Below are 17,677 nucleotides of genomic sequence, written 5' to 3' on the forward strand. Positions count from 1 at the left end.
CCGCCATGCTGGGAAAGAGTAATAACTGGCAACAAAAGCGACACAGACGCTCTTTGTGTCTCAGATTCCTGCCAGGAAAACCCCCAGTTGCTGGACATTTACTGTGATGTCACACTTGAGTGATTACTGGTAAAAAAAAAAAAAAGCATCTGAGAGCCAAAAACTTCAGTGCGATAGATGATTAATTGCTGGCCTGGTGAACGAGGAGGAATTTGTGAAGCTTCTGAGATGGCTTCTAGTTTAGAGGGATGATGTAAACTGTCAGCAGTGGAGTGGTAAAGTCCGTAATTTGACTCTTTATTGTACATTATAAGTTTACTAGCTTCGCCACTATGAGCTATAGGCCCCAAAAGAACAAACTCTCCCTGTGGAGACGATCGTTGATGATTTGGAGCCGCCGGAGCAGCTAGCAGACATCTGAATAATTTATATCAGGGTCACGACTTGTTTTTTTTTTCTGTGTGACAGTCGTTCTTTGAATGTAAATAAGTGCTGAATTCACACACAAAAAGAAAAAAAGAAGAAAAAGAATATTGTCAGGTGAAAGCTTGCAGTTTCTGCTTCCTGTATTTTGGTTTACCTGCATGCAGCCAAAGGCCACTTCAGTCCTAACTGGACCACAACTGGACTGCAAATAAAAAAACACAAAAGTCCCCCCCTCCAAAACAAATCTTGCCGGTTTGATATCATCTCATTAACATAAGAGCTGCCAGAGTATTTTGTTTTTTCATTTTTAAATGTTGCCAAAGGTTTTTCACCCGAGCTGCTGCAGTAAAGATGCACATCTGATTGTCTGAGATGCAGAGTAAACAGGTGCCTTCTTTGTTTTTGTGGCTTTTGTTTGTTTCGGCCGTTGTTCTGGGCTCTCCCATGGCAACACATGCTGAGTCACTCCATAAAAACGGTTCCGATTGAGATGAAAACATTTCAAAAGGAAAACAATGGAGCAAAAACCAATATTTTCTTTTTTTTAGTCGCTGAAGACATCAATGTAAACATGTTTTTTTCACATTTAAATAAAGTAAATTCAACTACTTTTATATGCAACTGTTGTGTTTTCATCTTCTTTTTTTATTGTTAAACTAATCTATTTCTCTTAATGTGATTGTTTAGATTTTTGGAAGTGGGGTTCTGTGGAAAGCTTATAAACAATTAATATCTTACCTGTTGCAGATAGCTCTTTAGTTTGGAGAAATAGTTTAATTCTGACCAGATTCATGAGCTAATGGCTAGTCTGAGCTGGGCCATGACCAAAAGTGGATTTATCCCATCTTAAAACAACTCTAATTTCTACAGTGTTGTATAAAATGTTTTAGAAACCTTTTCATTGCAGCCATTTCATATTACAGCCTTTTGAATCAAACTCTTTGGTTATCTGCAGAAGCAGCTAGCTGTAGCACTTCCAGTGCAGTCTGGGGGCACAGAATAAACTTGTAATGTGAAACTTGATTTTCCTGTATTTATGGTAATTTATTTTAGGCAGAGCAGCTTTTGGAATTAATTCTTAATTAATTAATTCTTTATGGCAGTGGTGTCCAATCCTGGTCTGGGAGGGCCTCTGTCCTGCAGGTTTTAGATGTTTCTCTGCTGTGACACACCTGATTTGAATGACTGAGTGATTAACAGGCTTCTGCAGAACCTGAAGAGATGCTGAAGAGCAGAGAAACATCTAAAACCTGCAGGATAGTGGCCCTCCAGGACCAGGATTGGACACCACTGCTTTATGGTAATTCCCATGTCTGACCCGCAGCTTCTGTACACTTTATCTTGTCAATCTAGTCAGAATTAAACTCCATTCCTCCAACCTGAGGTCCTTCAGAGAGCTATCTACAGCAGGTCAGATGTTAATTGTTCATAATGTTTCCTCAAAACCCAACTTTAATAGATCTGCAGTATCTCTTTAACTCAGATGATCCTTCATGCTCTACAGAAAGTCACCAACACCTTCTTCTGCATCAGATACATGCTTACCGCAGCAGCTTCCTCTACTCCAACACATTCATTCACGATACGAATCTAAAGAGACAGTTTGTTGTGTTCTGTGAGACAGGAAAACAAATTAACACCATAAGGTGACCCAGCAGTAAAGTCTCGTTTGTGTTGCCACACCACTGAGTCAAAACTAAGGCCACAAGTGGAGAATTATCAGAGTAGTTATTAGTAGTTATTAGTTTATTGTTATTTTTGCTTTCTAATCTGAGTGCACAGCTGCTTGCAGGCATTAATCAGTATTAAACATGATCAAACACACCATAATAAACCAGAGCTTTGAGTATGACTGTCACATTTACATACTTTCAGTGTTGATTGTTTGTCAAATACTGTAAATACGTTTGATAATGTTTCATCTTGTTTTAATGCTTCTTTTTTAGTTTTATAATGTAAGCCTACTAATAAGTTCATAATTTGCTTCATCTTTGGAAAATAAAGACTTTTATATGAAAATAATTAAGACGGTAATATAAAAAGAAGTACACTAGTAGATAACAGAAATTAAAGAGATTACATTACTTGAAGTTTGTAAATGCTGGAATAACAATGTATAACTTTGCGGTGGGTGATACTCGCTTTTTAATTCTATTCATTGTTTTATTTTGCATTTTGATATTTTACAAAAACCAAACTTTATAAATTCTATTAGACTTAACAGCTGAATATTAGGATGATTTAATCTGACAGTGATGTCATGTTTGGGGCTTAATTACTTTGCAGTCATCAGACATTACTGACTCTGAATGACTTTTATTTACTTTATTCCAACATATCTTTGGCAGCAAAGCCCCCCATTCAGGCAAATTAATTCTGCCAAGCCAAGTGTAAAATTTGTCTGAAGAAGATTATTATAATTTTTTTTTTTTTATCCTGCTGTCGACATGGAGCTCATGTGAGAACTTCAACTTTAAAGTGAAAGATTTAATTTCAGCCAATGCTAAATAACCCTTACAAATATTTAAAACGAAAGCTGATTTTGAGATTGTGTGTATTTAGAGAGCTCTTTTCTTTCTGCTTTCACAGAATAAACAAGAAAAATGTGAACAATGTGGTCCAAAAAGTATTCATCAACATGTCATATGCAATGTGACAGCTGAACTATGGCCTCTGGCTGCATCTGCATCCTCATTATGAGAGAAAAGATTCAGTGTTTTTCTTTTTTACTGTTCTCGGCCGCGGCAGTTCCAGTATCTAAAATAATCAAGCTGTTTTAGTGTTGAGGCTGTTTTTACGGGGTGTGTAAAGTAAAGCTTTAAAAAAGGAGCAAAAAGCAACAAGACAGCACTTAAAAATTGATTTGCATTCTGTCTTTCCTCCTCGAACTTTTACAAATTTCTCTGAACAAACAAATTAAAACCACTCATTAGGCTGCCTGAGGAATTATCCGTGTGAGGCTCTTGAAAGCACAAAAAAGATCCACTACACAGCAAAGCTAATTTTCTTATTAATCATGAATGACTAGGTCTTTAAAAAAAAAAAAAAAAAAGAAGCTACAACAAAACCTGTGATTTTTCAGCTGTTTTTTTCTGCTCACATGAGCCTAGTTCTTGGTAATTATGAACTCAGTGATGGATATCTCAGTGCATAAAGAAAACTTACCAGATATTTTTCAAGACTGTTGTCTGACGGAGACACTTTCTGCCTTGTTGGAGCGGAGCGTGGGGTGCAAACAGGCCGTGATGCTGTGTTCTCCTGAGTCCTTCCTGAAACACAACATATAGGTCAGATAATTCTGACGGCTGATGGAGGGAAGCAGATGGCTGATTGTTGAGTGACAGTTTGAGTTTGACGGGCTGCTGCAGACAGCTGAGGGCATCCAACAAGTGATAAATGCCATCTGTTTGGAAATGGATGGGTGGATGGATGGATGGATGTTTTATACTTCTCCGTTTGGAGAAATAGAGTTTAATTCTGACCACACTGATGAGCTAACTTCTTGCCTGGGCACAGCTAACACCAAAGTGGATTCCTGCTGTTTTAATTCCAATCTAAAAAACTTCTCATCAGTGCTGTTTTATAAACCTTTATGCCACCATTAGTTTGGCATCACATTGTTATTCTGGCAAAAAAAAATATTATGATATTCCTGCCAGAAGTGCCATGGGCTGTAACTGCTTCAGCTAGCTGCTGCTGCAGCTGTTAGCGGTCACAAAGAAACATAACTTCTGTGTAAATGACCTTGTAATGCAACGTAAATGTTTTTAAAATTAAATCATCACCCACCACCTTCCCATGCCAGAGTTTAAACTGAAACCATCTAAGGGAAGAAGTTATTGCTATTCTGGTCATATCGTAAAATATACAGTATTCTGCTGAATCTCATGTGATAGTGTGAGATCTGCTGTTGCTCTGAAAATGTGTTGAAGATGACTCTCAGCTACTACCCCATTAGATTTTGGCCCAGTATCTGTAAATTTAACTGTAACCATCCTGAACTGGGCTGACTTCAAAAGTTGCAGATGTCCATCCGATGGTTCGGTTCTGAGACTTTCTTTAAAAGTCATTCAGTGGTTCATATGGTAGATATTTTGCTTAAACGACAAGCGCACAAACACACACAGACACGAGGGACAACACTATCCCACTTTGCCTTTGGCTGCAGGGGATAATAAAACAGAACAGTGGTTTCCAGAGCAAGTTTCCCTTAATTGTTATAAAATCTAAAAAAATACTGATAAAAAGCTTTTTGTGCTTTCATTGTTTCCTCGTTCTTTGGTTTGTTAGCGATAATCAGCGATACTTGCTGTTATTTTAAAGCTGAAATGTTTGGGAACCAATGAAACAGAGTTTGCACGAACCTCTGTTGAATTTTTGAGATTAGAGTTGTTTTAAAATAATATAATCCATTTTTGGTCTTGGCCCTGCTTGGATTAGTCATTAGCTCATCAATTTAATCCTAATTAAACTCAGTTTCTCCAAACTGAGGGCATTCAATATTTTATCTACAGCAGTTCATATTGTTTCCACAGAACCCCTCCTGATGAGGCCTGAACTACGGCTTTAAGGTCAAACTTTAGTGACACTCAGAACAGAGCTTAAGACTGTAGGCAGAGAAAGAGGGTTAGAATTTGAGGGCTGACAGTCAGCTGGGACTTTGATCCTCCCTTTGACTCCATCGGTTTTAGGAGTGAATCAGTTTTATCTCTCTTCACAGGTCAGGGCTTTGCCTCACCTGTCTTTTCAGAGGCCCTTTGTCTGGATGGGGTGTCAGTGTGCTGAGCCGCCTCTGCTAATGACTCCACAGTTTAGATGCCATCACCAGCAGCTCCTTGGCAGAGCTGCTGGACTTCTTTGGTACACAGTCCTGCAAAATTCTCCCAGAAACAACACATTTTACAGGCAGGCATTCATGAAATGTTACCCCTCGTTTTTAAACTCCTCATATCAGTTTTCCAGGATGTGCAGTCATGTCTGGGGAGCACATTAGGCCAAATGAGCATCCACTTACTAATTTCAGCTCATTTACATATATTAGTGGCTCCCAGATGCCAGGAGAATGACAAGTGAGGGTAACATCTGTTTGGGTCACCTCTCCAGCCCTCATAACTCAACTGTGACCTTTAATGTGGCTCTGATCATCATAGCAGATATGCCAGTTATTAAAATGTTTTTTAAAGTTGACACGTAGGTGTTGTTTTAAGTAATCCATTGGTTTTTGGATATGTATCATCGATAATTTCTCCTCAAGACAATGCAATAAACCTTTGACTGATAAAAATAAACATAAAAGTCAAAGCTACATCCATTATCACACATCTCAACTCCTACTCAGTGTTGGAATAAGTCCAGAATCTCTGCAGCGGAGCAGATAATGTCTGATTTCTCACACTTAAACAAATCTATTTCGAATGCACTGAGGATTTTCCATCTTAAAATGTCTTGTTAAATCTATTGATGTATATCGTAGAAAAATAAGACTCACTGATAAGATAGAGATTAGGTTTAACAGAATTCTCCTGTATGCTGCATATTTGTTCACAGTTCAATTTTAGGTCATGCTACCTTCTAAGTGAATTAGCCTTCCAGTTACGATAACACTTGTGGCATTGTTGTGTCTTACTGATAATCTTTGTTCAGCGCTCTGACAATCTAAGGGGAGACAGGTCTGTCTCATCTCTGAGATGTTTTGCTTGACATTTCTTTTGTAATAAATTAGAAACAACAAGCTGAGTCTTCCTGTCTCCCTCATCTTTTTCTTACAATAATTTTATCATTCCTTTTTTTTCAGTAAGAGGTGGTGGACATAAAAATCTACCGAGGCAGAAGCTACATAACTCCCATCACATCTTTTATTCTTAAAGTCTGCTATGTGTATAAAATCACCAGTACAGTATATTATAAGGGGAAGTCATAGGATGGCAAGCAATGTAGCTACATGGTGAGAAAGTCTCCAGTTAAGATCTCAGCTTGGACTTTCTGTGGAGAGTTTACATGTTTTCCCTTTTTCATAGACCCAATCCTGTGAGGGACCGACAACACATCCAGGGGGTACTTCTCTTTGTAAATAATGCAACTAAACAGGATGAAGTAGATATAAAGAACAAACAAACAGATGAATAAATTAATAAAAGTGTTTTGTGAAATTAACTTTCCTACTGTCATACGACTTCTGAAACAACTGAAATGATCAATGTGGACGAGCAGTATTTAGATTTATAAAGATAATGCTTTCAAGACACACCAAACTCAGAGAAACAGTTTATTTTATCTTAATTATCAGTCAACATCTGGTGTTTGTTTTTTTTTAAAAAAAAACCCTCTATGCTCTTCTTTGTTGTGTGAAATTACTAAGTCTACTGCAGTGATTGTGGGAAAAGAAAATACTTTATAAATATTGTTTTGTCTCCTGTTTTTTTTTTTCTAAAAGACATTGTGGAAAATAATATTGCTTTGGCATGGCTGCTACATTTATGAAGATTCTCTTCCTGACAAGCATTTGGTGATAGATTTTGACCAGAAGAGTTTAACAGTGATCACTATTAAACCGTTCTGTCTCTAATCTTTATCAGTCAGAAATGAATACAAGAGAAACCAACAGATATATGCCCTTATTGCAAAATATTAAGCATAATTTCCTTAGGTGTTAATCAAGTGTAATGTGCTTTTCTCAGGTAAATTCACAGAGTTTTTATATTCACACTGTGGGTAAACCTTAGACTAATGAGCTCACACTCATGAGGCCCATTCTCATCACATAGCTGCCTGGTGGGTCGACCAAAGAAGATAAAAATCCAGCGCTACAAGAGGCCTGATTACAATAATAACAGCAGCACAGAAAACAACTGATGAAGCCATTTTGTGTGGCGCGGAGGTCTGAGAAAAACTGCAGCCTGCTTAACACAAGAGCATTTTAGGATCTTGTTATATTAAAAGTGATGTAAAAAGATATTACAGACTACGGCAATTCAAAAACATAAACTGTAGTGATACTTGTAGGGCGAAACAATCACTCCTGTATTGTTCAAATGAAAAAGGAAATGCGTTGCTTTTGATGAAACTGTTGATTCGGGTTCTTGCTGCCATTTTGCCCATGTCGTTTGGTTTTGATGTCAGTTTTATGTGCAGCAGTTTAAGCACTTATTTTCGTAAGAACCACTCTGTAAATAAGCATCATTATTACATTCATTTGTTCTGTGTGTCTGCTTTAAATCGATCATCATATCCAGTGATTTTCACTGCGGGTGGAAACATTCAGGTCACACAGCTCAGCGAGAGCGGGGCCAAGAGGCTGCAGGTTTTAACCCATACTATTAGGGAAATATATCACAGTTTTTGTCTTTGCCAGTTAAACTCTTCAGGATTTGTCTAGAGCTATGGTATTGAGATAACTTACTCATTCTTGTCTTCTTGATTGTGCTACTGCTCCAGATGTGAGGGCGCTTCAGATCATCTTTATTTTATTTTATTTTTTTAATCGCAGCACATTAACCTTGTCCCTCAACAGCCTGCAGATGTGTCAGCCCTGTGAAGGTCCTCGTTTCCTGAGGTCAAAGTGTGACAAAACAGCTGGCTGGCTCTGACTTTACGTCCTTCTGAAAACAACGCTTGCCTCGTGATGATTGCTCTACATTTACCCACAAACACAGACCTGAAAGTGACACGAGAGTTTGATCACGTATGGCAGCAAAAGCAGTAGGTCTGTTTGCCTCAACACATACAACAAAAACACAAACAACACTCATATATTTTTAATGAAATGTCAGATGATTCCAACATGTCATCTGTGCTGACTGGGTTTGTGCATGTTCCTGAGCCTGAAACTGTGCCGGAGCATGAAAACAAAATTTCCCAACCTTGTTATCCAACTCAACAATTTCTTCCTGGAATTCTTTTTTTTTTTTTTACACAACCACACCACTCTATGTTTTTGTTACCATCTTTCTAAACTTTATCCCATTTTGTCAGTAAACAGACAGGATAAGTGGTAAAATGCAGGCAATTACTTCTAAAACCTTTTTTATTTTGTTGTGGAGGTTGTTCTTCCCTCCTCTTGTTTCTGTAAGCAGAAAAAATGTGCAGCAAAACAAAACTTTGGTTGCAAGTAAAACCATTAATCAAGATGTTATATAAAGAGGCAGCCTGTCATGATTTAAGTTTTTGAGTTATTTTACTGATTTCATGTTGTCACTCTTGTGTTCTGTGTGTTATTGTCGCCTTTGTGATGCTGTGTGTTTTTCATGTTTCCTGTGCCAGTATTCCCCTGCCCTCATTTCAGTGGTTCTCCAGTCAGCCTGCCACGCCCATCTACACCTGTCCCTAGTTACTAATCACTCACCTGCGTCCTCTTCCTGATCAGACTCTGCCTATTTAATCTGTTCCTGTGCTTCTGGTACTCGCTGGTTCTTTGTATTTGGTTCTCTCTGCTTCTCGTTGTGTATCGTGGTTGTCTTGTTCGTGTCGCAGTATGGCCCTGCTTCTCGTGTTCCTATGCAAGTTTTTGTTTCAATAATTTCAACAGCTTGATTTTCTTTAATCAAAATTATGAACAGTTTGATCTTTGTTTTTTTTCTCTGCTGGGATGTTTTACAAAGGCAACCATACTGATCACTTAGATTAATTACATTTAAATGAAACCAGAACATATTTTAGTCATCTTGTCAAAATGCTTCAGAGCCCAGAAGAGCAAAACATTAGACTGTTAATCATTTTATGATTTAAAGTTAATGAAGGACTTGCTTAAACTGTTTTGATGCATTAACCCAAGTTTACAGCTCTTTTTATTTAACCTGGATTCAACAGAAAAACATTTTTCTCTGAATAAATAAAATACTCTTCAGCCCTGAAAGCCTCCCAGGGTGTCAGGCCTTCTAATCTTTACAGCGGTGTTTCTTCAGAAACCTCAGAGAGATGAGTATTTTCCCCTTAAAGCTCCTCTAGACGATTGTTTTTGTAACCTGCTGACTGACTTGTCAAAGTAATGACAGATTAAATTAAAGGCAGGTCTTATCTTTTTCTCATAATAAGTTAATTTATTAGCCAAACGTGTAACGATCCAATAACCAAAGCTTGGCAACCAAGTAAAGGTTTAAACATATGAACAGTCAAGTTTAGTATTTGAAATAATTGATGCGTTCCAGTGTGAGCTGATGTTAAATTTTGATCATCTGCTCCAGCAGCTGTTCCAATACAGATGTTTCCATGTTCTGCTTTCCTTTCAGACAACATGATAATGATCTGTCATGTAACCTCACCGAGTTTCTGCACAACTCTGCCAGATTTCTCCTTTTTTTTTATTTGCGGTTCCTTTTGTATACAAATTTTCTCACTTTTTTTTTTTTTACTCAACATGCATAGAGCTTGTGCAAAAGAAAAAACAAAAATACGTCAGGTTGGGCTGAACCACTCAGAGAGGTTCTGCTCTTGACTGAAAAAAACAAGTAGAAATCATTCAGCGATGCTGTGAAAGAAGCATCTAGTTTTATTTATTTAGTAAGTTTTGCAGGTGCTGGACTTTTAAGGAGGAGCTTAAAGGCCCATGAACAGCTCAGAGCGAAGGGACCGTCTGAGCTGTGGCTCATTTGTGGGATGTGGAAACTCGGAGGTGGGCCGCTCTGGGTAGACAACATTTCAACAGGCGCTCCTCATCCTTCCGATTTGGTTCAGCGGAGACTGATTTCCTGGGGAGAAGCAGAGAATTGTTGAGAAGCAAAAACGAGGAAATGAGGGCAGTCAAAAAAAAAAAAAGTCTTCAAATGCACAGAGAAACCAAAAAAGACTGTCACTACAGAAACCTTCCATCTCCAAAAATGCAACTTTTCAGGAAATGAAACAAAATTCTTTCTTCTCAGTTAAGTAAATGATGTGGTCAAAGGTTCACAAGCTCTTTTTGACACTTGTTGCTAGTTAGGCATCCATAAAACTACACACAGATGTGAAGGGGGTCTAATAGAGTTGACTTATGCAAAAATATGAAAATAATGAAAATTACTGGGATATGAAATGTAAAATCTTGGGGAGAAACTGACTTGTGGAAAACAGAATGTCAAAGAATCTCTTTAAAGGATGAGATCGGACTGCCGTTGCCGGGACGACCGATCAACATCCTGCATCCATGCGTTCAGTCCCAGTGACCATGGGAACAGGGGTGGTTAGCAGGAAACAAGTGACTTTTTTAACACCTTCACAGCAGTTTCCATTTTATATTTGTCACTGCTGTAAGTGTGAAGGAAGCTGGTTTGTGAGGCAGTTCTTCTCTCTGTTAAAGGAACACTGAGAATAGTTCAGTGTTTTACCATAACTGCATGATTTTGGTACTTTTTTTATTGCATCTCATTATGACTCATCTCACAAGTTTTTTGCAGTCAGATCCTGTTTCTACCCTTCTATTAGCAAGTTATTTTGCAAAAGTCATCTTAACCTTGTGAGAGTCAATGAAAACTCTCTTAAAAGAGGGTAAAATGTATTATTTACAGCTATTTCTGGTTGTAGTGGCCCTAACCTTTGAGCTTTACAGCAGAAAGCAGTTCTCGCCTGGGAAGTTGGGCAGCACTTGAATAATAGCTCTTTAAGCTTCCTGACGTGCTGAGATGCTCTCCAGCACAAATGTAATTAGGGCCTGACAGCAGGCGCAGGCCTCACAAAGGCCTGATAATCAGAGGCTGCTGATCAGAGAGGGGCTCGTCACCAAAAGAGGCAGTGACGCTGAAAAGTAATTAAAGTCGAGCCACGCAACCTGAACTCACAGCTTGCTCCGACTACACCCCTTTTCGACTTCTTATTGTTCTGTTATTCGCTCTCTGCCCTCGATTCTGTTTCACTTTCTGTGAAATCATCTATAACAGGCCACCGCTGAAATGCAAATGGCGGGCGATAATGTTTTGGTCTGCGTCTGTGGCTAAATGTGTTATGAACCACTGGTCAACTTTTAATAAAACTTTCAGAAAGTAGTCACTGGATGTACATCTACAGAGTCAGTTCAGCTCAAGATGGCTGCCACAGCTAATCAACATTAGCCAACACAGAAATAGCTATAACTCAGTCAAATTTACAAATATTTAGATGCTTTTTTTTTTTCGGTAACAGTTGTAACATGACTGAGTCCCAACTGAGATTGTATGTAATGTTTTTTTATGATTTGACCAAAACGGCTTTAACTCTGTCATTTCTCAGCATGAGATGATTTTAGTTTGAAGTTTTTTTGTTTTTTTTTTTGGATTGATGCTTTTGCATTTAAATTTCTCGTCGCACAAACACAAACCAAACCCTTTCAGGGCTGCATATTGCTTGTTTAATCATGCATCTTGGCATGAATAATTGATCAGCTCATCTACATCTTCTTTAATCACTCACTTGTGGCCAACACCTAAAGCATTTAGTGTGTAATTTCTAGGATTTATTCTGCATTTGCAGCGGCATGTTTGCTCATTTGCGGCTGAGTTTCTCTGCTACGCGAAGCAGTGGAAAAACGACCCGTTTCACAACCTTCTGATTCACCTGTTCAGATTCTGGAGAAAATGGGGAAATGATGTGTGCAGGTATGTGGATTAGTGAATTAAGGGTTGTTTTTCAGTAACCTTATTTGTTTCTGCTAATGTTTTCTGCTTTTTGCCACCAGTGTGTTTGTCACTCGTTCAGCCTGGCAGTCATCAGCTCTCCCCATATTGTGCTTTGTTTCTTGATCAGGTTTGGTTTTCATTTATTAAACATTTTAGGTTATTCCTGCCACCTGGTTGCCTGTACTCTCAAGTCCTCACCACCTATTTGACAGAACATCCCTTTTAAAAATGACCAGACTTTCTCTTTAAACAATGTTGCTGCATTATTCAGGATTTTTAAAGCAATGTGTATAAAGAACTTTTTAGAACTTTATGATAATTGGAAACTTATTTGAAATGTTGCCTTTTCACTGTCCACGGTTTTGGAGACGGTGAAATACTCACATATCCTGAATACAAAACCCTCAATCAAAACCTAACAATATTAAGAGTTCACCTGTGAAACTTGGCTGAGCACAAACTGCTGCACACCCAGCGCTAAGTTTACAGGCACAAGTTTCAGCTCATTATCCAGCTCTCTGCCATGATGTAACCTATGTGCTTCACTCTCACCTCGCTCGCTTTTTCCCAAGAAAAATAAACAGTTTTTAAAAAACATAATAAACCAAATCTCACAGACCCTCACCTCCGCATGCTCATAACCAAGTAAAAGGCAAACACCGTTAGCAGCAAGCCGGTGAACACAGGGGTTCATTTGGCAGCTAAGAAAATGTATTTTTCATGGAAAAAGGAAGAGACAGAAAAAGGGCGCTAAAAGACAGAAACAGAATAGATCTGCATTCTTTGTATTACTCCAACAGAATGAGATTGTTGCTCTAAAATTAATGCTGATTATGATGCAATACCTCTAAAGGCACACAACAGTTTCTACAGGGTTAAATTCTTTTGTGTTGTGCATAATTTTTCGTTTTTGGTACTAACAAGATGGCTGCTGTGACCTATTGAACCTTTGTTTCAGATCAACAAGGTGAGAAAATGTAAGTAGATTTACAATAGTTAGTTAAAGTGACTGTGTGCACTTTATCCCTCAAAGACAAAGGTGATTATGCATTCCGTCAGTGCCAGGCTTTTTAGTCGTACTGTCTGTATTTATTGCACAGCACTAAACTATTTTCTGTTATCCATACATGCAGCTCTGTCTCATAATATTCAGAGGGCGTACACGTGTACAGATCCCTCTGATCTGAGTCCTTTTTGTTCAACACGAAGGCTCCTGTGTGCTCAAGTTCTAATCTCTGGGCTGGAAAAGCAACAGTAATGGGCTTTCTTACAGAATAAGAAGCACTACAAAGCCCAGTGGTATGAAAGGCCACCTTATACTCACCTAAATGTGAGACAGGACCAATCCTTTTACACTGCGCTCTTTGTTTCACTTTGTTCTAATCTCTTTGGTCTGTGTTGTTATTATTATTCTTTTTACTGCCATCGGTTAATCAGGTTGCTAATTTTCCAGTTTTAAGAGGGTTTTGGAAAAAATCAGCTTATTTACAACAGACACCCTAACTCATACCATCGATTATCCCGTGTTGCTTAATTTCTATTCTCCTCACATGCGCTGGGTGCGCAGCAGAGAGATTTTGTGTGATTTTATTCAAACTCTCGTGTGCGCAGAGGGAAAGTTGAAAGTCAGGCGTTGGGCTGGTTGACGCTGTGCTATTTGAACGAGGCAGCGCTGAAAGCTCAGGATGGCATGTGGCTCTTGAAGCATGAGTGACATGCATGAGAGGGTCTTTTTGAGAGCGAACACTCTGGAGGATAACAAGAGCGCTGCTTCACTTCGACATCTACAGAAAGAAATGAAATCCCACAGTGTCTGAGGAGAGAAGAGGACTCCAGCTTTGTGTTTGTCACTGTGCCAGGGTTTGACTTATTCTGTTCCTCCACTGTTTAGACAGAGCCCAGGGAGAGTTGCTGAGGTTATTTGTTTTGGAAGTGTATATCATGTTTGCATGGTTACTCCTAAATTGTGTGGATGCTGAGACAGCATGCACACAATTGTTTTCTTGGCTTTTATTTCTTTCATGTGCTTTTTTGCAATCAAACCACTTCTGTATTCTTGGTGTTATTGTAGCCATTCAAATAACAAAACGTTCAGCTCGAGTAGCGTGCTGTGACTTTTGGATTTTGTATATTTGATACTTTTTAAAATTTTTAACCTTATTTACAAAAATTGTCCCCACAGAAATGACACTGAGATCTCTTCAACTCCTTCAAACTATTGTTTTCTATGAACTCTCCTTCATCATACTTGTTTTGTTTTTGTATGCTACTTTTAGCTACTATTTTACTGATTTTAGCTTTTAGCTGTGGTTTTGCTCAATTTTAGTGATTTACTTTACTGTTGCACTAGTTTTAGCTTTTAGTTATTGTTTTGCTGGTTCAAGCTTTTTGCTACCATTTTGCTTATTTTAGGTCTTAGCTAGTGTCTAGAGATTTTTAGCTTTTAGCTAATAATGCTTGTTTTTAGCTTTTTAGCTTGTGTTCTGACTGTTTCACATTTCTTTCTGCTCATTTTAACTTCTGTTCTACTTTGTTTAATTTTAACAACTCAGTTTGAGCTTCTTCTTCTTCTTCTTCAAAAAAATTAACGCTGCATTTTCACAGGAAGTGCAACATTTTTCTTCTAGTTTTTTTGCATTTTTGCTTCTTCTACAGTTTGATAGTCTTGCCTTCCACCCCTGGTGCATGCTGGGATGTGTTCGAGTCATCCGCATTGAGCAGAAACAATCAGAAGTGATACAGTCATGTGAGCACTAATAATGCAGATTAGTCCAAACTGTTTGTCAAGACGGTCTCATGAATTACACAAAGCTCTCAGGAAACACTCCGGTACACCTCATTGTGTCCATTAGTAGCAGCCATGAGTCACTGTTGTCAGTGCTAACACAGAGCTGGTGGTGCAATAAAACATTTCTGGGAAACTATGGCAAAACAGGAAAACAGGACTGAAATGACACTGGGGCTTTTTTTTACCCCTTCTTTTCTGTTAGACATTTTAAAGACTGATCAATGTAATCATGTATTTATGTTGTTTAAAGAACATGTTGAGCATTTCCACTTTGTCCTATTTTTAACAGCAGAAGAAGCATTTATCGCCATCATTCAGTAAAGATGTTCTATATTATATCAAGTCAATGAAAGTGATACTTCAGATCTTTTGAAGCGGGTTTCTGTAGATAGCTCTTTATGTGACAACGTAAGAGGCATTACATTTACAGCAATGCTCGTCAGACTGTAAGTGAAAATTTTGACATATTTTCAGAAATAAAAGAAAATGAACTATTTAATTTAATGAAATGTTCTGCATTAGGAGACAAAATGAAGCAGAACCTGCATGATACAAACAAAAAATGCAACCTAATCAAGTGGCATTCTCAGTGACAGCATGCAAACTCTCTCGTGGTGCTTTTCCACTCGTCTGCCGGTACTGTCTGTCACTTTCCCATCGTTATGTGCCCATAGTCTCTGAAATTCACAGGAGTCTTTCTTACCGTGGCAGATTTCAGCTCTCCAAAGGTCTTCAGAAGGATCTGGGTCAGGACTCATAGCTGGTCTCCCTTAGGCCCAAGGCTATTTTTGAAACATCCACCTGAAAAATCCCCCTGAAACTGAGCCAGTAAAGCTCCTGATCGGTTTGACCAAACTGAACAACCTTGGGCTCTAAAAGCATTAAAGATAACGCAATAATACTGCTGGTCTATAACCATGGGCCAGTTTAACTTTTAAAAACTACAGAAAAATGTAACATTTGGTCTGCAAATGTGTTGTATCTGATTTGAAGCACAATAAAAACACATTTATATTAGTAACGATAGTACACAGGCTGTTTATTGTTTACAAACAGAATTACTGGAGGCTGTTATTTTTTTCTATTTAATTCATTTTTATGTGTTGCTGGTTGTTTCTAAGACTTTTGGCCCAAACTTCTTATTTCTGCAATTTTGGTTGAAGTTGTCCTTAAAATCTTCTGTGCAGATGTTCTTCAGATACTGACTCTCGTTGTAAAAAACTGTGTGCAATCATAGAATATTTTAGGCTCTACAGAGAATCGTCTAACAATGTAAGCCAGAGCCAGAATAAAACATTCTGCAGGAGTGTGAGAGCCAGCAGGAATATTAAGGTTTGATGCTTTTTGACGCCAAAAAAATGTAGTCTTAAATTCATTTCTATTTATTACATCTTTGCATTGTTTTGCACAGACTTATGTACTCTAAGCCTGCTGAGAAAAACAACACATAACCAACAAAAATAAAGCAGAAGTTACATGAAAACATCGCCCTCTACTGGACTTTTGTTCACATTTTTATGTGTTTTACCTGTATTTAATATTTGTTTACATAGAAAACGGGACCAATTACATCAGGGGTCTGAAATGTTCATCTAAAAGCATAATCATATATGCATTCCCTAAATAAAACCTCTATTTTATAATACTAAAATGACAACAAAAGGCAATATTAGAGATTTATTATGTTTCTAACATAAATATTTAGGATTAATCAAAACCAAATCAATGCATGAGACAAAAATTGACTTACCAGCAGTTTTGATGCACAGATTAATTTTTGTCTAAACTAATACAATACAATAAACAAAAAAACCTCCCATTTCACTTTTTTTTTTCTTTCTTCCTATGTGCTTTCAAGGCTGTTGACCCAGACGACATCCGAGACAGGAATTTATCTCAAGATTGTTCAGACTGATCAAGAAAACCATGACTATACCCTTTTATGTTTTGTTGGAGAGCAAGTTTGAATAGGGCTGCAAGGAACGCGAGTGTCATTAGTGCTGTAAATTAGCTGATTAGTTGTGCAATTAAAGCTACAGCCTGTAGAGTTTCAGACCACAAGGAGAGAAGTGGTTATATTAGATGGATTGCTTTTTTATTTCTGGCTGAGGAATGCAAACAAACTCCTGAAAATGGTTTTGTATTCCTGATAGCAAAATGTTCTTGCCTCTGTCTTAATGATTTTCAGCCAAGGGTTTATTTTTTTGTGTTTAACAAGTTTTTTTTCCCCATTACTGCAGATTCATAAACACAACTGATGTTTATTAATATATAAATTAATTAAACCCTTCTTACACAACTGCCCTTCAAAAGATCTGAATTACCACGTTAATTGCTTTAGATTAAAAGATTGGCATCTTATTTTACATTTCTGTCTTTATTAAACATTCATGAAACTGTTTTTAAACATATTTTCGTGAACATTTTTGCTGATCTGTTGCTTAGTGACCTAATGGGTTATAAAACGTTACACCAAGTGTTTTCCTGTCTGATTCTTGTCACATTTAATCAACAATCAGTTTATTTTGTTGGAAAACAGAGCTGTCTTCAGTATGCGTGTGTTCAGACACAAAGATGTCTTTTTCAGTGTTTCCACTAGATGGTGAAAACATATTGCTCTTATTACAGGCATCCGGTCCCCCCTTCTCTGAAGTGTGCTCAGCACAGCATTCCTCCTGGGATTTGTGTTATGAAATGACTCGGGTCAAGGGGTCGTTTTGAACAGAGTGGGATGATTGCATCAGCGGAGGGATCGCCTGAGCCAATGAGTTCCAGGAAAAGACACAATGCTTAGTCTGATATTGGAGACTGGAGCAGGTGCTTTTCTGTCACATCTGCTTCTTCATTTCACTTCCTTATGCGGATTATATATATTTATACGAGGCCCTTTAATCTTATTTTC

The sequence above is a fragment of the Kryptolebias marmoratus genome, linkage group LG5 (assembly GCF_001649575.2).
Source record: "Kryptolebias marmoratus isolate JLee-2015 linkage group LG5, ASM164957v2, whole genome shotgun sequence".
Classification (NCBI taxonomy): domain Eukaryota; kingdom Metazoa; phylum Chordata; class Actinopteri; order Cyprinodontiformes; family Rivulidae; genus Kryptolebias; species Kryptolebias marmoratus.